The sequence below is a fragment of the Quercus suber genome, unplaced genomic scaffold (assembly GCF_002906115.3).
Source record: "Quercus suber isolate HL8 unplaced genomic scaffold, Cork oak 2.0 scaffold_60, whole genome shotgun sequence".
Classification (NCBI taxonomy): Eukaryota; Viridiplantae; Streptophyta; class Magnoliopsida; order Fagales; family Fagaceae; genus Quercus; species Quercus suber.
In genome coordinates this window covers 1,374,208-1,400,561 of record NW_027069525.1, presented here as the reverse complement: position 1 = coordinate 1,400,561, position 26,354 = coordinate 1,374,208, and the positions used below count along the sequence as shown (strand labels likewise).

Below are 26,354 nucleotides of genomic sequence, written 5' to 3'. Positions count from 1 at the left end.
GGTTGGTGTTTTTTCCGGTATGAAACAGAGTGGGTAGTCGTACCAGTGCACTGACCGGCACGGTATCGTCCCTGAGTAGAAGACCGACACTGATTAAGTTTGAAGAATGAAATGAGATCCTTTGATCTGCTAAAAACATTCAGATCTAAGGCTCTTTTTTATTTTTTTTTAAAAATGTATAATGAGTTGGTTTGGGCCATAACTACCCAAAGAATAAAATCCAATTAGCAGTCCAAGATGCATTCAGCCCGAAGCAAAAAATAAAAATAAAAAGCCACCCAAAGCTCGTAATCAACTAATCATGTGTGAAGATATGTTTCATTCATTTCGCAGTATATAATGTGTATAAACACAGCTAATTAACTTAATCATCATTCTCATTATCCTCTAATGATCTTCCCATAGTTTCACGAGTGAAAAGATAAGTCACCACCAATCCCAAAAAACAAACTCCAGAAAGTATTACTTAATGAGGCAGTCATTCCAATGGCTTCAGAATAACGCTTTTCTTCTACACGATGCGAAGCCCAAAAAAATCCTACAGAACCAATGATTGCCCCTAACTTTCCAAAAGCCCCTGAAATGCCATGACATGTTGATCTAAATCCTGCAGGGAAAAGCTCTGCGGCCACTATAAAAGTGGTTGTATTTGGTCCAAAATTTGCGAAGAAAAAGGTCAGAGCATAGACGACCAAAAAACCTGTATTCGGTTCCTTGTCCCAATATTTGTAATAGGGTATCCCAAGTGCTAAATAAACCAATGCCATGAAGAAAAAACCCATCATTTGGATTTTGACTCTTCCAATCTTGTCGATGAAATAAACAGTGAACCAGTAGCCTGGAATTATGGAACATGCTGCAATAATTGCTTGGAATTCTGCAACGTCAAAAGCGTCTTGATAGGCATTAACTTGGTCATTCGTTGGGAGATGATGACTATATATATGTGACTGAAAGAGGTTGCTATTATAAAAGACAACATCAAGAAGAAACCATGCGAAGGAGCAAGAGAATAAATCAAGGCCATGGTGGCGAAGAAATTGCTTGGAGAACAAGGGATGGGGTTGTGGACTAGGTGATTGTGGGTTGTCCTCCACAATCTGACTCATTGGAACTTCCAACACCTTTAATTTCGATGTCCACAGCAGCTGGGAGGACATTTTGCTCCACCAAAGCTGTAAATCTAGCATTAAAGAAAAATAATGCGTAACTAGAAGGGATAATTAATCATCCATTTATTAAGATCAAGTCTCATATATATCAATTTGAAAAAGGTAGAAACAAAAGTGGAGTCAACATTTTACTCTTGGACAGCGGCAAAGTCGATCAAATATTATTAGGAGGACTAAGTTAAATATTATTAGGAGTAATCATTTTTTTTTGTAAATAAAGTATGTTTGTAACATAATTTAACATATATCATCTTCACCTATATTAAAACAAAAAATTTACATAAGTTATTGTGGGGGGAAAAAGGCTCAATCTAACATAGTGGGCCTAGAGCCCCATGTGAGGATTACTGTGCGTCCGAAGAGAAGGAGATGGTAAGGGTAAGGCCCATCTGGAAGAAGGATCCCCAAAAAGAAGGATGATTGCCGTCTGAGGAGACCGTCTTCCGTCCGAGGAGATTTTATTCCTCGGACACGAATAGTATTGATTGATCAAACGTGTGGAAGGTCCGAATGATTTTCCTAGCAACCTTTTTGACCAAGATAAGCTCTGGGTATATCTGGAGAAGATAAGAATGAGGAAATATCTGCAGTGCCACCGCATTTAAGGCACACTGCAGTGCCTTAAATGAGGTTACACTGCAGTGCCACCGCATTTAAGGCACTGCAGCAATTTCGCTGGTCGCATTTATGTGGAGAAGACCTCTGAACAGTGTAACCTCATCTACCGCCACTCACAGAGAGCCAGAGGAAATACTTGACGTGACATATACTCAAGTAGGGTCACAGATGAGGAATAAGTGGACGATGGGGATGATGGGGAAGGAGGTTATATAAAGGAAAGAAGCTCCTGAGAAAAGAGAGGAGAATGAGGGAGAAAAGAAAAAAGATTTTACTGTAACCCTAAGATCTGTATTCACCACATAATCAATAATATGCCTCTTCGTGCACCAATTCTTTACATGTAAATTCATGTTGGTTTATGCTTGAGGGTTGTAATTAATTGTTGTCGATTCCATAATCAACCTAGCTCTTTCACCCATTCTCTACAAATTCATTGTTTTGGGTTTGGGCCACAAATCCTAACCCTACAGTTATTATTTACATAACTCAAAATAACTTTTTTCCCCCAATTAGAGTATAACTCAAAATAAATTATAGTATACCCAATTAGTATAATATAGTAAAAAATTATGAAACATATAAAAATTTAATTATTTTTAAATAATTTAAATAATAAACATCACTTTTGTGCATAAACATATATTATAATTTATAACAAGTCAGTATAATATATATATGTAGGGACCCAGTTTGGATTGACCCTGAGTGATGGGTTTTCAGCCCAATAAGCCCAAACAATACATTTATAGAGAGTGGGGTGAAAGGTCTAGGTGCTGGCCGTCGATCATCAAGCATAAACTTTCTCACAAAAAAGACAAATGCTAAGAATTTCTTTTCCAATGGGGGGATGCTCCTCGGCCTGTGGCCGAGGAGGCCTTATTGTTCTCCCTCTTTCTTTCCCCCCCCCCTCTTTACTTTACTAGCTTTTCTTTTATAGTTTTTATCTTCCTATCCCCTCCTTCCATCTGTTGATCATCTATTTGCCTTTTTTTCTGGCCGTCCGTCCCATCAGAGGCCTTATCGGTACTCAAGTGGTTCACTCTGATCAACGTTATCCTGCCAAGGGGTTACCTCCCCATTAATGCGGCCAGGAGGGTTAGTTGAATGTATTAAATGTGAGAGTGACAGCTTACTTTGGGGCTAGTCTCTCCTCAAAATTACCTTCGTCAGGTCGAGGACAAGGTGGTCCTCGGTGTGGATTGGGAAGGAAAGGCTTTCCCTCACCCTGGCCCTGAACAACCTGTGCTCCTCGGCCTGGGCCTTGGGCCTGCTACATGATGGGCTGAGGCTATCAGGCCCATGGGCCCCACAATAGCCCCTCAAAACTCTGCTGCACGTTCCCTCGGACAAGGAGGAGGGTTTTGATACCTGCTGGTCCATTGGACGAATTGCCCCGCTTCGGTTTGTACTGATGTTGGCGGCTTTTTGACTGCCCGATGCGCGTTTTTAGCGTTTCAAAACTTAATGGGCGCCCACATTAAATTTTGGCGGCACCACGTTTCCCACTTTCAACGGCATGATCTTTTGCTTTTGTGAGCAAGCGGTTACATTTGGGGAACCTAAGGGGAGTATAAATACCTGTTTGAACCGCCTGGTTTCATCATTTTCGCGCTTACAATTATAGATGCATATAGTTTGAATCTGGTTCGACTTGCACACTATCTGAAGAGTATCGTCATATTTCTGTAAGTCTTCTTTTTCTAGCGACCCCAAATTTCCTTGATTTCACTCTTCCTTTTCTCTTTTGGAACTTTTAGTTGTCTTTGGGGAATGGGTAAGTTTAGGAAGTTGGTCGAGTCCGACGAGATGATGAACAAATTCATTGTTGACTATGGAATACCCAATAATGTGAATTTAAAGTACTGTGAAGAGGGTGAGTGGTACCTTAGGAGGAGAGAGGGTGAAGTTGTGATCCCGATAGTTGCTTTCGTAGAAGGAGGGATGAGAATCCCTATAAGGCCGGTGACCCTTAATTACCTTAGGCATTTTCGCCTGGCCCCTACCCAGTGTGCCGTGAATGTATTTAGGATATTAGGGTGTGTAGACACCCTGAATGAGAAAATGGGGCTGAGGCTGACTCACCACGATGTGAACTGGCGTTACAACCTTCATCACCTAAGGGGCAAGACATATTATATGAAGACAAGGGATGATAGGGTTCGTCTTATCCAGTGTCTTCCTAATTCCAATAGGGGGTTGAACCAAGATTTCCTCATAGTGTCGGGAGAGTGGCACGACGGCTTTCATTGCCCAACGGTAGAGGGGGAGCCAGGTAGGGCATTCGAAATACAAGATAATCTAGGTCTCAGCATTTTCAAGCTCTATACCTGTATACTCGATTTGGTTGATTAACCATAGGAATTTTGCTTTTCTTTTCGCAGACCCACACGCTTTTGCACGTCATTTCCACCTGGTTAACAAAGCGGATTTTGAAACCGTTCTCAGGTCGGACCTTTTCTTGAACGAACCTGATAACCAAGTCAGAGCTGCTCATAAAATCCTCGGGTGCGACCCAGCTCAGACGTCATCCCCAGTTTCACAGCACGTAATTAGAGCTCGTGACCCTCGGCTTACGCAGATTACCGCGGTGGAGAGCGGTTTTGCTTTTACTGAGGGGTCTCATATACCTGAAGGCATTCCGCTATCAGGTCCTTCCTCATCCCGGCAAGTAACGGTGGCCGAGAAAGGACCATCTAAGAAAGCGAGGGAGGTGGTTGAACTGAGTTCCTCCGAGGACGAATATAGTGTGTTTGACTTAGTTGATCAGTCCGAGGATCCTCCCGGTGACCTAGGAGACCCTCACTTGTCCGAAGCCGATCTTCAGTCCTTAAGAGTTGGTACTCAGGCTGAGATGGGTTTAAAAAGACAGCCCCAAACTAATCTTCTTGACANGTATATTTCCCTATTGCCATTCGCGAGTTTGCATCTGCTGCTCCTGAGGAGGGATCCTCGTTACCACCGGTTGAAAGTCACGATAAGACCGCCGAGGATGCACCGTTAACTGATCAACCATCCGAGGAGGTTGAGCCCAAAGAGCGTTGGGGGACGTTGTAACCGAGGGTCAGGAAATACCTTAAGACGTGGCAAGTCCTCCGGTGGACCTTTCGAAGCCAAGCCCTTAGGCCTTGGCCAAAGCTTTTTGACTTACAAACTGACTTAATTTGCCTACCGAGTTGAGGAGACTAGCATACGACATAGGATAACTTTGTTTATTTTCTCTTTGATCTTCTTTTTCTATCTCATTTTGTTTCTTGCCTCAGTGGCATTGTAAGGGAGTTGTATACTTTCCATTTGAACTGAATACATAATACTTTGCTTTCATCTTATGATATTTTCCTTTGTTTGCTTTACCCTTGTGTTCTACTCAATATTCGTATTCTATTCTGGAGCTAGCCTCATGAAGCCATCTGTTATCCTTCAAGTGTAAATCTAAGGATCGTTTTATAGCTTGACTCTAAGTAACGCTTTGGTTTTTCTCGAGATATTTTCTTTATGAGTTCGAGTCCGAGGACCATACAATACCCTAGTTCTGTTTGGTGTCCAGATATAATGGTGTGTGTAGTTTTACCATAGGTTTGAGTCCGGGACCATGCAATACCTTGGTTTTGTCTAGCACCCAGGTATAATGGTGTGTGTAGTTTTACCATAGGTTTGGGTCCGAGGACCATGCAATACCTTGGTTCTGTCTACCACTTCAATTTTCTATAAGTATTAGATATAATGGTGTGTGTAGTTTTACCATAAGTTTGGGTCCGGGACCATGCAATACCTTGGTTCTGTCTACCACTTCAATTTTCCTGTAAGCATCTAGTTTCCCCATAGGTTTGGGTCCGTGGACCATGCAATACCTTGGTTTTGTCTAGTACCCAGGTATAATGGTGTGTGTAGTTTTACCATAGGTTTGGGTCCGAGGACCATGCAATACCTTGGTTCTGTCTACCACTTCAATTTTTCTATAAGTATTAGATGTAATGGTGTGTGTAGTTTTACCATAGGTTTGGGTCCGAGGACCATGCAATACCTTGGTTCTGTCTACCACTTCAATTTTCCTGTAAGCATCTAGTTCCCCATAGGTTTGGGTCCGAGGACCATGCAATACATTGGTTCTGTCTAGTACCCAAGTATAATGGTGTGTATAGTTTTACCATAGGTTTGGGTCCGAGGACCATGCAATACTTTGGTTCTGTCTACCACTTCAATTTTTCTATAAGTATTAGATGTAATGGTGTGTGTAGTTTTACCATAGGTTTGGGTCCGGGGACCATGCAATACCTTGGTTCTGTCTACCACTTCAATTTTCCTGTAAGCATCTAATTTCCCCATAGGTTTGGGTCCGAGGACCATGCAATACCTTGGTTCTGTCTAGTACCCAGGTATAATGGTGTGTGTAGTTTTACCATAGGTTTGGGTCCGAGGACCATGCAATACCTTGGTTCTGTCTACCACTTCAATTTTTCTATAAGTATTAGATGTAATGGTGTGTGTAGTTTTACCATAGGTTTGGGTCCGGGGACCATGCAATACCTTGGTTCTGTCTACCACTTCAATTTTCCTGTAAGCATCTAGTTTCTCCATAGGTTTGGGTCCGAGGACCATGCAATACCTTAGTTCTGTCTAGTACCCAGGTATAATGGTGTGTGTAGTTTTACCATAGGTTTGGGTCCGAGGACCATGCAATACCTTGGTTCTGTCTACCACTTCAATTTTTCTATAACTATTAGATGTAATGGTGTGTGTAGTTATACCATAGGTTTGGGTCCGGGGACCATGCAATACCTTGGTTCTGTCTACCACTTCAATTTTCCTGTCAGTAGAGGTTTGTCCTCAAATCGCTTTGCTGGAGATGATTCCTCTTTGTGTCAGATTATGATCTTTACACGTGGCATTGACCTCGCCTCTAACTCGTGGCCCCATCTTTTTCATTTATGAAACGCCCTTTGTCTGTTCATATTCCGCGCTTGACGCTCCGGTGCGCGAAACGCGCCTTCATTAATGTCCTGGTAAATTGACACGAGTCCAACCGTCCGTGGCCTCCTTGGAAATTGGCGACTTCATTACTGACCCAGCTGATAATACTCTTTTCGAACTCTGCATGAATTAATTCTCACCAAACCCCATCTCCTATATAAAGTAAGGAGATGGTTCCTCCATAACCCATGAACCTCTCAACACAAACAGAACAAAACACTTTCCTCCAACTTCCCATGCCCTTTTAACAACCCCGCTGGAATTGTTCCCGGGACTGACAAAGACCGTATGGCCGCAGCCCCCACTGGGCTTTCGGTGCGGCAGAGTCTAGGCGTAACCCTGATGGTGCCCTTCGAGGTATCCCAGAGGGATGTTGCTAGAGAACCTAACGTCTTTCCTCGGAGCACACCCCCGACGAGGAAGGCGTGCGAATTCACCTCATGGGCGGTGCTCGAGTGTTGCCGTCTCCAGCGGCCAACACTTGAGAGGAACGGAGAGAATCGAGGGAACATCATGGGGGAGGGTATCCCGGAGCCCCTATATCTGCTTCTCTCTTTGTTCCTGCTCCGCCTAGCCGAGGAGGGAGCGGTTGGGGGCCTGAGAGCATGATTGCCCTTCACCTCCTCCGCCGCGTGTCAAGCTCTCCCATTCTCTTTGTGCCAAATAAAAGCACGAGTTGACACTTCCCTCCGGCTAGCTTCTCCTTAGGGCGGCTCCACCTGGGCCTCTAATTGTAGGAATAGCAGGTGGCTATTAGCTCGTAAATTTGCTTGTAGAACAGGCCTACCTGAGCCTCTGATTGTAATATGTAATTTTTCTATGCATGAAATAATAATATCAAGATCTTTCTTTGTTTGTTTTGTTTTCTCTTTTTTTTTTTACTGCCAAATCTTCCATATACCCTTTTTTTTTTTTAACTTACTGTAAAACGAATACTTAGAACTTAGAACACTTACCTGGTGCGCCGGCCAGCACCCTAATCCTTCCCACAGACGGCGCCAATTGTAGGGACCCAGTTTGGATTGACCCTGAATGATGGGTTTTCAGCCCAATAAGCCCAAACAATACATTTATAAAGAGTGGGGTGAAAGGTCTAGGTGCTGGCCGTCGATCACCAAGCATGAACTTTCTCACAAAAAAGACAAATGCTAAGAATTTCTTTTCCAATGGGGGAAAGAAAGAGGGAGAACAATAAGGCCTCCTCGGCCACAGGCCGAGGAGCATCCCCCATTGGAAAAGAAATTCTTAACATTTGTCTTTTTTGTGAGAAAGTTATGCTTGGTGATCGACGGCCAGCACCTAGACCTTTCACCCCACTCTCTATAAATGTATTGTTTGGGCTTATTGGGCTGAAAACCCATCACTCAGGGTCAATCCAAACTGGGTCCCTACAATATATATATATATATATATATATATAAAATACGATAACAAAAATTATAGGAAAACATCATTTTTCATGGATGATAAAATGCACTATTCAGAAAATTTATTTTACAAATTAATTAAATATTTGTCAAATATTACCAAAACTGCATAATGCATTTCACTTTATAAAAAACTATGAAATGCATTCTCAATAAATATGTCAAACACATTCTAAATCTATCGGTGACGAATTATAGGTTATTTTTTTTCTTAATAAATAAAGTAATGAAACTCCTTAAATAAAAGTAACATGCATCATAAATAGAAAGTGTTAAATTATTAAATCAATTTTGGTGATAAGAGGATATACCATCCATTTAATATTCATAATTAAAGTTTTTATTTTTCTCAAAATTATTAGTATGTAATTGCCCCCATCGACTCCCACTTAACTCCGCCATTGGTGGCCACCATTCCCCTTTTCCATGACTTCAATGATGGAAAACCAGTGAGCTTCAGTTCAAATCTCAAAAATATTCTATTATAATTTGTAGTCATTAAAATTTTATTTTCATATTTCGAACCTCACTCTTCACCAAAGGTTGTCGTTGGAAAGGATTCATACCAGCATGCGTCTTAATTTTTTTTTTTTTTTTTAAATCAATTGTGAAAATTGAAGGATTTTTACTCTTGATGTTGAGGAGGTATACATGGTATATTTTCCCATGACGTTATGTTTAATTTTCAAGAAAATGTTCAAAAACTTGAGTTGAGGTACTTGTAGAGTATTTGTTAATTTTCTTTATTTAAGTTTCTTAACCTGATGGCTTACTTGAGGCCCAACTATCCACCAGCAAATAGGTCACAAAAAATTCCATCTTTCCCGATAGTTGACACTGGGACAAAAGATCTATTACTCAATGTGCTTGGTTGGATTCAGATTGAGTGACGAGTTTACCCAAACTTGAGCACAACCAACTTGAGCAGCCCTACTCATAAAAAGCCCACTAAACTTCTCTAAACAGTCCCTCCTCCCTTTTAAGTGAGAAACTATCTTATATAGCCCCTTACGACATATGGAAAGCGCTACTATCTAACGATCACACAAGATAATTTTTCCCTCAAACAACAAACCCATTACAAATCACCAAGAATAAGAAATAGAAAATAAAATTTTAAAATCTGCTGCAGAATAAAAATAAAAAACAATGCAAGAATGTAAAAAGCATTTTAGCATCTTACCCCCTAATAGAAATATTGGTAGCAGGTAGGAGTGTTCACGGTGCGATACGGTGTGGTTTTGAGCTATTTTTAACACAGCACTTTGCGGTGCAGTTCAGTTAAAATCATAACTGCACCGCACATTGTTTTTTGCGGTCACATGTGCGGTGCGGTGCAGTTTAAAGTTTAGTTAAAACCATAACCGCACAGCACCTCATTTTTGCGGTCACATGTGTGATACTATGTATAAGATGCGGTTTGAAGTCGGTGTATTTTTCAAATTTTGTGCTTTTTCTACTCAGCCCAAACCCAATTTTTCCCTTTTTTGGGCTAAATTTTAAATTATTGAGTTAGTTTTTCTTTATTTCGGGTTGGCTTTTCTAGTCAACACTTGCTAAGGTTATTAAACTTTTTGTTTTTTGAAAACTAGGGTTATTAAAATATTAATAATATATATAATATTAAAAATAATAAATATATTAATATATAGAGAGGGTGTAATGTGGTGCGATTTTTTCTTATTATAAAACCACAAATCGCACTGCACCATGCGGTGTGGTACAATGCGGTGCATTATTACTTGCAATGCAGTGCGGTTATACCATTTTGCAGGCGGTTTTGGTGTTGTTTGTGTGATTTATGCGGTTTGATAAACACCCCTAATAGCAGGTACGATGTTGACTTTCATATGAAATGGTGCCCAAAAAAGAAAATCAAATAATTTCAATTTTTTAAACCCCCAAAATCAACATTATTCAATTTTTTTTTAAAACCCCAAGAAAGAAATTGAATAATGTCAATTTTTTTGTTTTTTTTAAATGAAGGCTAGCGCAAGTCCTTAGAGCATTACCATTAGGACTACCAAATGGGAAATGTAGGTTTGATTTACCATCAAACCCTTAAAATGATATTCCATCCAGACTGCCAAATTGTGCCAGTTGTAAAAAATTTTACAATGTTGCCACAGTGCCATCCTTCGTAGGATGGCACTGTAGCACTATAGTATTTTTTTTTTAAATCACTTTTATTCTCTCTCTCCTATGTCTTCTCTTTCTCTAGGCTAAGATGGTATCTTTCTTTCTCAACTCTCTCTTTCTTCATCTCTGTTTTCTCATCTACCCTCTCTCACTCTCTAACTCACTGTTGGCCGAAGCATGGTCCAAGATCAGCGTGATAGTCTTTAGGTGGATCGGCGCAATAGTCTTTCTTAACTCGCTATTTTTTGGGTATTTTTTGTGGCGAGATCAATGAGTTTTAGGTGGATTTTGGCGCGAGATCGGCGTGATAGTCTTTAACGTATTTTTTTGGGTATCTTTTGTGGTTTCTGGCAATGGAGATCGGCGAGTGGTTTTGGCTTCTAGCGGTAAAGATCCGCAAGTTGTGTGAGTTTCTAGCGATGGTGAGTTTGTGACTGATGTGGGCGTGGGTCAAGTGGTGCAGTGGCGGCAAGAGCAGGGGATTGTGGTAGCGTGGGCCTGGTTTTGATTTTGGATTTGGATTTTGGATTTTGATTTTGGATTTTGGATTTTGGATTTGGATTTTGATTTTGCTATGGATTTTGGATTTTGATTTTGGCTAGATTTTGCTCAATAGAGGTGGGTGGTGTGACTGAGAAGCTGGACGGTGGTGGTGGTGGTGATGGGTGGTTGAGAGAGTAAGAGAAATAGAGATTAGAGAGAGAAATGAGAAATATTTTTATATTATTTTATATTATTTTAATGTGTAGTATGGTAAAATAAAAGTTGGGATATTTGGTGTATTGTAAAATGGTATTGTATAATTGGAAAAGTAGTTTTTTAGGATGGTAAAATAAAATAGAATAGCATTTTTGGATGGGAATGCCCTTACACATCATTCTTCTAAAATTCATCAGGTTATCTAAACCCAACTAACATCTTACCTCCTATAGAAAAAGGTATTTGGCTGTCCCACAAGTGAATCACCCTAACATTACCATTTTTTTATTATTATAAATTCGATATTTACATAATAAAAAAAATTAAATTAAACTTTAGATGTCAAGGTTGAAACTTTTTTTTTTTTGGGGGTAAAAGACTGTCAAAAGTTAGAAATATCAAAGTGTATCAATTAAGTTATAAAGTTATTGTCGTGAGATTAGTAATTTTTTTTTTTTTTTTTTAAGAAACAAACTTGCACACAAGATATGGAACAATATTCTAACATAGACGACACACAACAAGCTCAACCCAAAATTTTTTACAATAGCAATTTTTTTTTTTTTAATTTTATCATTAGACCGATGTACTAATTGATTTTTTTTTCTTTTCTATAGGTGAGAATGGAACATTATATCTCTTATTTGAGAAATAAGAAATTTAACTAATTGAGTTAATTAAAACACACGTGATAACAGTAAGTTTGACTAACAGAGTATGATTATAAAAATATAAGTAACATATATATATATAGTGTCTATTTGAGAACAACTTTTTTGAGGTTTTTTTTTTTTTTTTAAGTAATTTAAAGTATACATATTGTAGGGTTAGGATTTGTGGCCCAAGCCCAAAAACAATAAATTTGTAGAGCGTGGGTGATAGAGCTAGGTTAACTATGGAGCTAACAATGGTTGATCACAGCATACAATTATAAACCAGCATAAAAATACACGTAAAGACCAAGTAAGTTCAAGTTCGAAGAGACTTATGATAGATTGGATACAGGTTACAACTCTTTTTGTTACAGTTCCCACCCCCTCTCATTACAAACCCTTCTTCTTTATATATCTTCCTCCACTACCATCCCCATCGTCCACTTGTTCTTCATCCAGCTCTCTACTTGAGTGCATGTCATGTCATGTATCTCCCTTAGTTTTTGTGAATGACGATAGCTCAAGTTGTACTGTTCAGAGGTCTTTTCCACATAAATGCGGCCAGAAAAGTTGCTGCAGTGCATTTAATATGGTGGTGGCAGCTTTTCCTTTTAGATATTTCTCCGTTCCTCTTATCTCCAGGCGTGTCTAAAGTTTATCCAAATTGCAAGTCACTAGTAACTCATTTGAACCCCCCAGATATTTACATGACCCTAAAATCCTTTCATCCGAGGATAGTCATCTCTTCGGAACACTGATACTCTCTTCGGACGGAGTTTCTTCGTCCCCATGTATCCTTCTTTCACGCGAAATAAACCTCAATAATTTTATCCTCCTCAAACATACACTAATATTTACCCTGGGCTTTAGGCCCATTACGTATGGATGGGCTTTAGGGGGGGGGGGGGGGGAAACAATAACCCTTCAAAATTTTAATTTTTACTTCGCCTCCGAAGAGAAAAAATGAGATTTTGATTTGCTACAAAATAAAAATTAGAAATGCACAAATATCTTAATTCGCACGTGTAGTAGTATGGATTTGCACGCTTCATAATTGCTGCTGTTGTTTCAAGGTTTTCAAAGTGCCATTAATTACTTCAGGCGGCGTTTTGTCTTTGCCATCTAACGGTGGACTACTGATCCAACGAACGTGATCCTTCCTCGGAATTTGGGCGGGATAACTCCTTCTCCCTCGCTTGTCTCCATATAAAGCCCTGGAGGAGGCTTTTTCTCCCTTACTTTACATATTTTCAGACTTTCCAACGAACAGAGGCATTCAAATCAACCAGACTCTACGATCATCAAATCCAAAATTTCCAAGCATCTCCACAAGCTCAGATATCATTTTTCGGTCCGGTTCGTGTAAGTCCTCATATATTCGTCTTTATTCCTCTCTTCGGACACTCTTTTTGTCCTTCGAGTAGTCACCCCCTAGTCACCACGTTTAAAGTTCCTCCTATCTCGTTTGTTTAGGATGGGTAAGTATCAGTATTTGGTGGACAGTCCTGCCTAGATGGAGAAGTTTAGAGCCACATACCGCATTCCTAAAGACGTGGGTTTGAGATATAGCCCCCCAGAAAAAGTTCTAATAGATCGAAAAGAGGGTGAAGTGATAATCCCCATCATCGCCTTCCTGGAAGGAGGAATGACGATTCCTATGGGCCCTATCACTGCTAACTACCTTCGAAACCATAAGCTTAGCCCCGAGCAGTGTGCGCCCAACGTTTTTAGGATATTAGGGGCCATTGATGATCTGAACCGCCATCTGGGCTTAGGACTCACCTAGCTATACGTGGTGCATATGTACGAGTGCCACAGTCAGAAAGGAGTGGGATATTATTTGAAATCTCGATCCGACGCGGTCAGGCTCGTCTCCTGCCTCCCCAAGTCTAACAAAGGAATGAAAGACGATTATCTAATCGTCTCGGGTGCGTGGCACGACGGTTTTCATTGCCCAACCACGCCAGGAGAACCAGGTGGGGTCATCTTAGATTTAGGCTTGCTAACATTAGATTTAGGATTGACTTTCATTGCAACTTAGTCTTCTCGGTCTTATTGTTGCCAACTTTCTGATCGAGTTTTCCTATGATGTTGACAGATAAAAGAAACGTTTCTCCTCGGCTAAGTCTTACCAACACTGTCGCGCTTAACTATTTGTTGCGATCGGAGATTTTTGTAAGTGAAGATGGGCAACTCCGATCGGTCCCCCTTATTCTCGGTTACAACTCCAAACCATCCGATTTGCAGCCGATTGGGAACGTAATAAGGCAAGGAGACTATCGCCTCAACCAAATCGACATTGGTCGGAAGGACTTTTTGGCCCTATTTGATCTCCCTCCAGTGCCATATCCAAACCCTTAAGGTGTACCACTGCTCGTCCAGCCAGTTCAGCAAGTTCCCCTTGAACCGGTGATGGTAGGCGAAAGGATTGGCTCTTTGACCTCCTCACTAAAGGAGCAGATAGATAAATTTAGATTCGAGGGAGAAGCTTCAGGAGGGGTTCAGGTGATACCATCCTCAGAGTCTGATGAGGATATTGATAGGCAATCCAGTGTCCACCTTCCAATTCTGATAACCACTCTTCCAAAGGACTCCTCGGAAGAAGAAGAAATGTCAGATTTAAGGGCTTTAATGAGGAACAAGGGCAAGAAGACCGAGCTGAAGGGCACTGGGACTTCCCAACCCGTGGTGAGTCTGCCTCCACCTTCTCCTCAAGTTCTTGACCTTGGCTTAAAGCCCGTGCCGGACCTAAAGAAGACAAGGCCCCTCGAGACTGAGGAGAGGGAGGTAGTAGTGCCACCAAAGACAACTAAGCAACAGAAGGTGGCGAGAGACCACCGAAGCAAAAAGGCCTCATCCATAGAGAGCCGGGATGAGCCTCCTATTGCTGATGTGCGCCGAGGGCAATGCACATGGTCTCCCAGGTTGGAGCTGGATGGCAGAAGCCTTGGAGCAACCATTGCTCCTCGCCTGAGACATGGAGACATACAGGCATTTTAGCCAGTATAAACTCTTCATGTCCCTGAAGAAGGACCTGGCCATGGTAAGTGAGTTTATCCAGCTCTTTAGTTGGCATGTTAAGCTCGTTTTATACTAACGCTTTTACTTCACTATGCAGATTACCCAGCAAGTCTTCGTGGCCGAAAAGTGGAACAAAAAGGCCTACGTCAAAGCCCAAGCAGAGGCCCACTCTCGGTCCGAGGCAAAGAAAACTCTAGGCAGCTTGAAAGAGGAGTTTTCTCAAATCTCCGAGCAGCTCAAAGAGGTATCCCACGAAAGGAGTAGCCTCAAAGCTGGCCTGCAAAATGCTAAGAGTCAGGCCACAACCCAACGCAAGTTACTGAATGAGACTCAGACCAATTTGGCAGCTGAGAAAGCACTTGTGAAGGAATTTCGCGCCGACCTCCAAAAGGCTAAAGAGGCTGCCAAGCTAGCTCAGAGGAATGCTCAGCTAGCCAAGGAGGCGACCAAGGCTGAAACGAAAGCAGTATACCAACTGGGAGTGGAGGTGACCGAAAAGGGTCTAACTGAGCAGTTTGCCTCGGTCAACCGGGACTACTGCGATATAACATGGGACAAGGCAATGGATGCTGCTGGGGTGCCTGCTGACTTGGAATTGAGGCTGCCTGGGAGCATATATTACGATCCTGACATCCGAGAGCTCCCAGAGTCTGATCCCCCTCCTCCAACACAACTCCCAGAGGTTTCGGAGCAATCCTTGGTCAGCCAAGTCCCTCCCACTACCCTCGAGGCCTCCAAGGAGTCTGGTTAACCAGGTGCTCAAAGCAAACAAGCTGAGCCACCCAAGGATAAGGGCGAGGGCTTGGAAAAAGAGAAGACCTCTTTAGAGCCCAAGGACCAGGCCCCAGAAGCTGCTGCTACTCGAACAAGTTAGGCTACTGACCCTGTGGTCCCTCAGGCAAAAGCTTAGATACTTCGGGTTTTTTTTTATTTATTTATTGTTCTCTTCTTCCTGTTTTTCTTTTATGTAAGTGATTGTAAACTATCCTCTTTTGATCAATGAAACATTTTCTCTTCTACTTTTGGTGTCTTTATTGCATATCATATGACTTACTTTTGCTACAAATAACTGTACTTTGTAATTATGGTAATGTAAGTAAACATAATCAACATATCATGCTAATAATGCACATAACTAAGATTGGCATTGAAAAGAGCAGTTTGTATAAAAACTACTACTAAATACTGAATACGACAAGTATTATAAAAACTTCAAAGATCTTTTCGAACATGCACAAAGAAGGCTAACATAAGCTAGAGTTAATTTAAATACATTCGAGGATGTCAGACAAGACTTATTCCAAAAGTTAAACCTCAATAATAATAACAACACAGTGGCGTTGACTAACCTATACTATCTGATCCAAAGATTGCAGGCATGTGAAGGAGTGTTAACTAATCGAAATCACCTAGTCCGAAGACTGCAGGCATGATTGGATTTTAGTTTAAACACTTAGAGAATCGATAAGCAGTGTTAACTAACCCAAATCATCTAGTCCGAGGACTACAGGCATGATTGGATTTAAGTTTAAACACTTAGAGAACCGATAAGGAGTGTTAACTAACCCAAATCATCTGGTCCGAGGACTACAGGCATGATTGGATTTAAGTTTAAACACTTAGAGAACCAATAAGGAGTGTTAACTAACCTAAATCATCTAGTCCGAGGACTACAGGCATGATTGAATTTAAGTTTAAACACTTAGAGAACCGATAAGGAGTACAAATTGTCATAGTGGTTAAAGAGAAGATTCAATTAATAATAGTACCTTTTGAGGTTATTTACATTCCAATGGCACGGTATTACATGACTATCTCAGTCCTCCAGGAAATATGTCCCAATGCCAGCCCCTGAAGTGATACAATATGGCCCTTCCCAATTGGGTCCTAGCTTCCCCTATGTTAGGTTTTTCGCAGTGCCCACAACTTTCCTGAGTACCAAATCGCTAGGTTCTGGGGGCCTTAACTTTACGTTGGTATCATAGCCTTGCCTGAGCTTTTGTTGGTAATGCGCCAATCGAACCATTGCATTTTCTCTCCTTTCTTCAATCAAATCCAAACTCCTTTCTAGAAGTTCATCATTGCTGGTCAGACTGAACGAACTGGGTTTCAGAGTTGGGAATCCAGTTTCCAGAAAGATGACAGCTTCAGCCCCATAAGTCATCGAGAAAGGGGTTTCTCCAGTTGATCTGCGAGGCGTAGTTTTGTAAGCCCAAAGTACGTGTGGCAACTTTTCCACCCACTTGCCCTTCGCATCGTCTAATCTCTTCTTCAATTCATTAACTATGACTTTGTTAACTACTTATGCTCGTCCGTTCTCCTAGGGATAGGCAGGAGTGGAGTATCTGTTCATGATTCCCAGTTCACTACAATAATTCTGAAATGCTTTACTGTCGAACTTTAGGCCATTGTCCGAGATGAGAATATGAGGAACTCTGAAACGAGTAACAATATTCTTCCATACAAATCTCTGCACATCTACATCTAGGATGTTGGCCAGAGGTTCAGCTTTAACCCATTTGATGAAATAGTCTGTGCCGACCAAAAGGTACTTCCTGCTTCTTGCGGCCTTTGGGAATGGACCCACTATATCTAAGCCCCATTGAGCAAACGGCCATGGACTAGATAGTGGGTTGAGGACTCCACTTGGTTGGTGTATGTTCGGCGCAAATCGTTGACATTGATCGCACTTCTTAACATACTCATGGGCTTCTTTTTGCATATTCGGCCACCAATAACCTTGAGTAATGGCTCAGTGAGCTAAAGATCTACCTCCGGTGTGACTCCCACAAATTCCTTCATGCAACTCCTCTAGTAACAACTCAGCCGCTTCAAGATGAATACATAACAGGTACGGTCCTGAATAGGATCGTTTGTATAATTTCTGATCTTCGAACAGCTAGAATCTGGTCGCCTTCCTTCGAATTTTGTTGGCTTCCCCCTTTTCTTCAGGCAGAGTGTCTTATTTCAAGAATTTGATTATAGAGTCCATCCAGCAAAGCCCGGTTCTGATTTGGTGAACTTGGACTGCATCTCTTCCTGCCTCAGTAAGCCCATGCAAGTCCTCGACGAGGATAACTCTCGACAAATTTTGCACCGAAGAGGTAGCGAGTGTGGCCAAAGAATCAACATATGTGTTCCCACTTCTGGGAATATGTAGCGAGCTGAAAAATTCGAATTCCGACTGCAAACGTTTAACTTGGCTCAAGTATCCCTGCATCCTTTCATCCTTCGCTTCAAACTCCCCCTGTACTTGACCCATAACTAACCTTGAGTCCGAGAACAACTCCACTGCCTTTCCTCCCATTCTTTGCACCATAGACATTCCCATCAATAGGGTTTCGTACTCCGCCTCATTATTTGTTGCCAAGAAATCCAGCCTTAACGATTTTTCAATAATGATTCTCTCTGGAGATATCAATACTAGCCCCACTCCAGAACTTTTCTGATTCGCTGCACCGTCCATATACACTTCCCAACGGGCAGGGCCTTGTTGAGAAATCATGCCAACCGATTTTCCATCCATGTCCTTCTCTATCGTTATTTCTTCTAAACTAGGTTCCGTGAACTCGGCCACCAAATCTGCAAGGATCTGCCCCTTGACTGAAGTATGAGGCATGTACTTGATATCAAAAGCTCCTAGGATAGTGCCCCTGTAACACCCCAACCTAATTGCATAATTAATTTATGAGTTTATATGCATGTTGTTATCTTAATTACTTCTAAGTGCATGAAACTTTGATTTTATGATATTATAGAAGATTCATGCTATTTTTTTAATGTTGTAGAAAGAAGTTTATAAAGGTAGGGATATATATGAAAAGTTATATTATTGTGTGGGACTTTCTAGATATATATGCTTATAAGGGGTGAAAATTATAATTACCAAAAGTTGGAAAAAGGTGGGTGTGATATTTTTCCCTAGCAATACACGTATCCTACCCCAAAAGTCTTCTCCCTTATCTTTTCTTTTGCTGAATCAGAAAGTCCAGCCCTACTTTCTCTATTCCTCTTTCTTTGTTCTTCTTTTTCTCTCCTTCCTTTGCTCTTACACAGCTGTACCTCTCTTTCACTCTTCACCAAAAATCATAGAAATCTCACTCCAAAGAAGAAAATCAAGAGCCTAAAAACTAATATTTCATCTTCAAAGTGTGAGGGTAAGTAAATTAAACCTCATCTGATTTTGTGTACTTGGATAATATGATTGTTTGTTTATTTTCATTCTTTATCCTCTGTTCTGATTTTTAGGCTGAACTTGTGATTCTGTTTTTGTAAGTTGAAAGAGTGATGGTGTTATGGTCTATTTGATGCTTATTAGGGTATTTTAATATGCATTGTATGGGTATAAAAATACCCAAATGAAATTAAGGTCAAATGCTATTTGTTGATGATTTTAGAAAGAATATGTGCTGAAGCTGTCACTGTGACAGATTTGATGTTTACAACAAGAAAATTCTGTATTAAATCATTTGCTGTGAATTAGGATACTAGAAGTAGTTTTTATGAATTCTAAGACCTATATGGTTGTCATGGAAGTGGTCTCACAGCAATGGGATGAGTAGAAAAATAATGGTTTAATTTTTAAGTTGCATGAATTTCTGCCAGGACAGATTTGAACACGTTGTCTTGTATGATTTTTAATAAATCATGATTTTATGCTTTGAATGCGAAATTTTTATGGTATATACTGGACATACGGGGGAGTGGTTAGATAAAATTTCATGACTTTTGGATGTGTTTTAACAGCCCATTCATATTTTACAAATGGGGCTTTTGCTGCTGTAATGACCAGTAAACAGGGTAGGATAACTCTGACTGTGTGGATTTAATTTTGAAGCTAGGTTGAATGTTTTGAGCTATAATTTAATATGCTCATTCTTTGGTATGTTTGAATCATATATAAATTTTATGCCTTGGTTTCTCTTTGGTTTGGATGCATAATGTGTTTGATGATTGTATATGCTTTGGGGAACTTATTGTGATGGGAATTAAGATTTTCTTGAGTTTGAGAGTTAGGATATGATTGAGGTATAAGTTTAAATACTTAGGAAGAGGTTTTCAATAATAAGTTTGGTTTTTCATTTAGGTGACAAGAACGAGAACACGGACACTTGAGCTCCTCTTGTACAATCTCTCGCGTCTTTGGCTTTCAGGTAAGGGATTTGAGATATGTGCTTTTGATAAGTATAAAGATTATTTCAAAAAGGATTATGCAATAAAACCTTTTAATTAAAGATATTACCTATAAGCATGATTTAAGTAAAATATATGTTCGTGAGTGGTGCAAGCTTATATACAGGATAATTTTAACATATTAATGCTAGTACTTATATCACGAACATCATATTTCAGAATGAAGTGGATATGCTACTATTATGAAATAATTAGGTAAAAGCATAGTTATCAGAAAAATATAGTGTTCGGGTTATTCCATTGTTATGTTTTGAACTCAGCCAGTAAGGGCTAATTATTGGCTTTCCATGGAAAATGTTATCTGTTTGGCCATTTAAAGTTGAGGAAATGGGGTTGCCCGTAACTCTAATCTGAACAAGGCCTTCTCCCCAATGTTTACGGACGGCGGGGAGGAATAAAATCTTGAGGAGATGTGTCATCAGGCCTCTCAAAGAGGACAATATCATGCACACGAGGTCACCCAAATGTGATGAGGCCTTCTCTGTACAGACTTATCAGATATGGAATAACCAACATGTCCTTAATAGCTATATTATGTGATTGATCATGAGAGAATGATTTTATTTAAATGCATTATGAAGTTAAAGGCTCTCATGAAAAAGAAGTTTATAATGAAACATTTTATAGTCTTTCTAAAAATAAGATAACAGAATTATGTTTATGTTTCTTATTATGCCCTTTTATTATTATATGAAGGGGAAATGAAGTATTTTATTTGAAAGTTCATACGTTATTTTAAGAACAACTTGAATAGTATGAATCTGTATTATCAAAGCTGGCATATCCATAAAATATTTGATTTACCTGCATTCTTATCAAGGGCCCATGGAGCTTAAAAACCTTACTGGGCTTCGCAGCTCACCCTTTTATATTTCAGTGCACAGGTTCTTCCTAGAAGTAGCGAGAGTATTAGAGGTGGTAAGGATTCGGTGTTTTCTCGTTTGTTAGAATGTATAGTTAGTTTTTGTTGTACAGTAGTTAGCTCTTTTGTTGTATAGGATGAATCAAGATGTACTTGATTCTTGAGCACAGATGTAATTCAGTATCTTAGTTTGTTTTAAACCCCGGTTGTATGTCTTTGGGGTTAGGTTTATAATAAGAGTTTGCTAAACGTTTAGCTATCTAATATTTGCATGAATACTTGACATTTTAGCCAAGTGGTAATCTTTCCAAGTTCAAAGGAAATGAAATTTCAGGTTTTCATCATTTTTGTATATTATGGTTTTATGTTAGAAATAAGCAGGAATTCAAGAAGCAAATTCTTGATAAGCACTTTCAGATCAGGTTGGTTCGTATTAGTATTGAGGTAAACTTGATATTAACATGCCGGTCATGCTCTAAATCCTGAAGTACAAGTTTGGGTTGTGACAGCCCCACTTGGCTATTTTCCCTGTGTAGTCGGTACTTCGAAGTGTGGATTTAAGCGGGAATTGTGTGAGCATGACGACCGTATGTGCTTGGAAGTAATGGGGCAGTTTTCGTGTTCCGAGTACTACTGCCAAAATAGCTTTCTCCAGTGGCAAGTACCTAATCTCGGCCTCATGTAAAGATTTACTCACATAGTAAACTGGCCTTTGCACACCTTGATCCACACGTATCAGTACTAAACTTACAGCATAAGGAACCACAACAATATAGGCAAACAGGACCTCATCTGGTTTAGGGCTAGACATAATCGGTGGCCGAGCCAAATAGTCTTTAAGTTGTTGAAAGGCCGAGGCACATTCTTCAGTCCATTCAAACCCTTTCCACTTGTTGATCAGTGGGAAGAAAGGTTTACACCTATCTGCGGACCTAGAGATGAATCGGTTCAGGGCAGCTGTCATCCCTGTTAACTTCTGAACCTCTTTCAGATTCCGATGAGGCTATAGATTTTGAATAGCCTTTATTTGATCGGGGATAACCTCAATTCCCCTGTGTGTCACCATGTAACCCAAAAATTTGCTTGACCCTACACCAAATGAGCATTTAGAAGCGTTCAGGCACAACTTGTGTCTTCTTAGGATTTCAAAAGTGTTGTCAGGGTCCTTCACATGCTCAGAAATGACTTTACTTTTTACCACCATGTCATCTAAATAGACCTCAACGCTTTTGTCTAACTGTGATTCAAACATCCTTGTCATCATTCACTGGTAAGTAGAGCCTGCATTTTTCAGACCGAATGACATCACTTTATAATGGTAATTACCAGTAGGGGTAACAAAAGCGGTCTTCTCCTGATCATCTGGGGCTAATGGTATTTGATGGTAACTTTAGAAAGCATCCAAGAAACTCATCCGAGAATGGCCGACAGTAGCATCTACTAGCTGATCAAATTTCGGCATGGAGAAATGATCCTTAGGACAAGCCTTATTTAAGTTAGTGAAGTCTACACAAACTCGCCACTTCCCACTCTTCTTCTTCACCACCACAGTATTTGCTAACCACTCGGGGTAAAAAACTTCTTTAATAGCTCCAGCCTGTTTGAGCTTTGTTACTTCTTCTTTGACTGCATCTGTATGTTCTTTAGATGGCCGCCGAGGAGGCTGCTTCTTGGGGACAATCAGTGGATTGACCCTCAGATGGTGGCAAATGAACTCTGTATCTACTCCTGGGGCTTCGTAAGCACTCCAGGCAAATACGTCAATATTTCTTTTAAGAAAATCAATTAGCTCTTCTCTTTCTGGTTGAGGCATCTAAGATCCGACTTGGAAGAACCTTTCAGGATTGTCCCCAATTAAAACTTTTACCAAATCCTCACATCTAACGCCTTCATCAAGATCTTCGACAGGTGACATCCGACTTTTTAACTACTATAAGTCTCCCTCGGCCCTGACCGAGGACTCAGTTTCGGGCTTGTGTTGGATGGCAGCCACCAAGTATTGTCTGGCGGAGGATTAAACCCCACGGATTTCACAAACCCGCCCTTTAGATGGATATTTAACTTTTTGATGTAGAGTCGAGGAAACAGCCCCTAGCGTATGTAGCCAAGGTCTGGCTACAATTGCCGTATAAGGGGAACAAACATCTACGACAATGAAGTCTACTTCCACTACTTCCGAGCCAGTCTGTATAGGCAACCGTATCTGGCCCTTCGGGGTGAAAATTCTTCCCTCGAAACTAACCAAGGGAGAACAGTATGGTGTTAAGTCATCAAGTTTGAGGTTCAGCCCCTTGTAGAGGTCAGGGTACATTATCTCCACCGCGCTACCCTGGTCCATCATTACCCTCTTCACATCATATCCTCTGATTCTGAGGGTGACTACCAAAGCGTCATCATGAGGTTGAATGGTTCCAACCTTATCTTTGTCCGAAAAGTCTAAAACTGGCTGTACAACTGGTCTAGCGCTCCTCGGATCTTGACCAAAGTCCCCTGCCGGTAACCGAGCTACTGACATATCCTTGGACGGCCAGGACCCTATTCTTCCTAGTGCTATGAAAATGACGTTAATAGTTCCTAATGAAGGTTTCGCAGAATCATTCCTCTTGGGCTCGGAATTCATCTGACCTTCTCGGCCACTGGAGTGATGCAAGAGATGCCTCAACCTGCCTTCGTGGACCAGTTGGTCCAAATGATCCCACAAACTTCTGCAGTTTTCAGTGGTATGTCCATGGTCTTGGTGGTATTGGCAATAGAGATTGTGATTGTGCCTTTTAGGATTCTCCACCATCTTACTCGGCCACCTAAAGAATGATTCATTCTTGATCTTTTCCAAAACTTGGTGGACTAGCTCCTTGAACACTATATTGACTACTTGAGCATTTGTTGATCCCGACTGCCCAGCGAAATCTCTCCGTGGCTTGTTGTTGTTGTAACGATACGACCTGAAATCCTTCCTCTCCTGGGGGATAACCTTATCTTTACCCTTCCCTTGTTGTTGATCCTCTTCAACCTTTTTGTACTTTTCAATACGGTCCATGAGTCGACGAATGTTAGTAACAGGTTTACCGGACAAGGAATTCCTTAAACCGTGGTTAGTAGGGAGGCCAAGCTTGAACGTGTCAAGGGCCATTACATCAAAGTTGCCCTCTATATCATTAAACATCTCCTAATACCTATCTGAGTATGCCTTCAGGGTCTTACCCTCACACATGCTCAAGGATAGCAGAGAAGACAAGGGCCTGGCCACTCTTCGGCATGTGACAAAACGTGAACCAAAAGCTTAAGTAAGCTCTTGGTAGGAATTAATGGAATCTGCTTTCAGGCTGTCAAACCACCTCATTCCAATCGGTCCAAGACTAGAGGGGAAGACCTTACACATCAGAGTTTCATCTTTGGAATAGACAGCCATCCTTTGATTAAAGTGGCCTACATGCTCCATAGGGTCCGTTTTACCATTATAAATGGTGAAGGTTGGCTGGTTAAAACACCGAGGAAGTCTCGCTCCTTCGATCCTGTGCGTGAAGGGTGACCTAGAGATTTGATTCAGAGCTTACTCATAGCGTCGTTTCCTACCCCTCCACGTGATGGGCTCCGAAGTTGCTTTTTGCGACGGTGCTCCTCTTCGTATGAGAAGGATTCACTGATTGGTATTCGAGACCTCTGCTCGTAAGTGACATCTCGCTCGTCATCCCAATCCTCATCAGAATGCATAGAAATACGTTTTCTTTTTGCATAGCGCAACTCCCTCCTTAACCTCTCAATTTCCATTTGCATGCTGTTCTTCTCTGCATGAGACACGTGACTTCCTCAATGCGGTTGAATTCTCTTAGGGTGCGTAATATACACACTGCCTTCACGATCTTGTCTCTGCTCCAAATTGAGAAAATGGTTTATGTGTTGGGACACCCCGAATTTTGCTGGTTGTTACCCTGGTTCAGTCATTATCAACTGCTGTTGCTTCTACTTACACTCAAGCTCTTCCTACAGACGGCGCCAATTGTAGGGTTAGGATTTGTGGCCCAAGCCTAAAAACAAAAAATTTGTAGAGTGTGGGTGATAGAGTTAGGTTAACTATGGAGCTAACAACGGTTGATCACAGCATACAATTATAAACCAGCATAAAAGTATACGTAAAGACCAAGTAAATTCAAATCCGAAGAGACTTATGATAGATTGGATACAGGTTACAACTCTTTTTGTTACAGTTCCTACCCCCTCTCATTAGGAACCCTTCTTCTTTATATATCTTCCTCCACTACCATCCCCATTGTCCATTTGTTCTTCATCTAGCTCCCTACTTGAGTACATGTCATGTTGTGTATCTCTCTTAACTTTTGTGAATGACAGTAGCTCAAGTTGTACTGTTCAGAGGTCTTCTCCACATAAATGCGGTCAAAAAAGTTGTTGCAATACATTTAATACGGTGGTGGCAGCTTTTCCTTTTAGATATTTCTCTGTTCCTCTTATCTCCAGGCGTGTCTAAAGTTTATCCAAATTGTTGAAGTCACTAGTAACTCATTTGAACCCCCCAGATATTTACATGACCCCAAAATCCTTTCATCCGAGGATAGTCATCTCTTCAGAACACTGATACTCTCTTCGGATGGAGTTTCTTCGTTCCCATGTATCCTTCTTTCACGCGAAATAAACCTCGACTATTTTATCCTCCTCGGATATACACTAATCTTCACCCTGGGCTTTAGGCCCACTATGTATGGATGGTCTTTACCCCCCCACACATATAATTCAAAAAAGCCAAAACAAACATAAAATTAAAAACCAACGTAACACAGTGTATAAATAATGGAATACCTGGCAGTTTCGGGCATCATCATTCTCCAATAAAATGTTAACCCAGCTGGAATTGCACTAAGCATTAGTATCAACCTCCACGCGATATCTACCTCATCGAGCGTCCAATCTTTTGGCGACACAGTGGACAAGCGATCAAATATTTTGCACACCACCATTGTGACCGTCGAAGAAGCTAAAATCCCAAAGCCTTGCATTGAGAACACGCTACTATAAAAGCACCACGTGTTCTCTTATTAGCGAACTCCGACATAATCGTAGTCGACAATGGATAGTCCCCACCAATCCCGATGCCCAAGAAGAACCTAAACAACCCCAAACTCACTAAGACACAGCTCTTTTTAGAGCACACAGAGAAGCCACATCCAAAGGAGCTCAACACCATGATGATCAATGCAACCCCATACACACGACGCCTACCAAGTTGATCACCGAGCCTACCGAACACCACTTGATCAATCGCGGTACCCAAAAGAGCGATAGCCACCATGGTTGACACTTCGAAAAGTGGGATCTTGTACTCTTTGGACCCATTATCGTAGTCAACCCTAGCGATCAATCTCATAATCGGAGGGATACAAAACATGTCATACGAATCAGTGAAAAGGCCCATGCCAGCTACAACGATGGCCTTGAAATGGTATAGCTGAGTTTTTGCAGTGTCAAGGACTGAAAGAACTTTTAACACCATTGTTGGAAAAAATTTTGAAAGCCCAGATCAGAAAGAAAGTTTAAATTCTTTGGCTGAGGTCTATATATATCGTACCAAGTAGTTTCGTTGATGGTG

General features: G+C 40.9%; 1 long non-coding RNA gene and 1 pseudogene across 1 annotated transcript; one reads left to right on the top strand and one right to left on the bottom strand.

Moving 5' to 3' along the window:
* Positions 1-364: 364 nt before the first annotated feature.
* Positions 365-26,258, bottom strand: LOC112010660 (probable inorganic phosphate transporter 1-8; annotated as a pseudogene).
* On the top strand, positions 18,668-21,099 carry LOC112010661 (uncharacterized). Its single transcript, XR_002882773.2, has 3 exons — positions 18,668-18,857; positions 19,787-19,853; positions 20,771-21,099. It is a non-coding gene; the product is annotated as an uncharacterized LOC112010661 (long non-coding RNA).
* Positions 26,259-26,354: the final 96 nt, after the last annotated feature.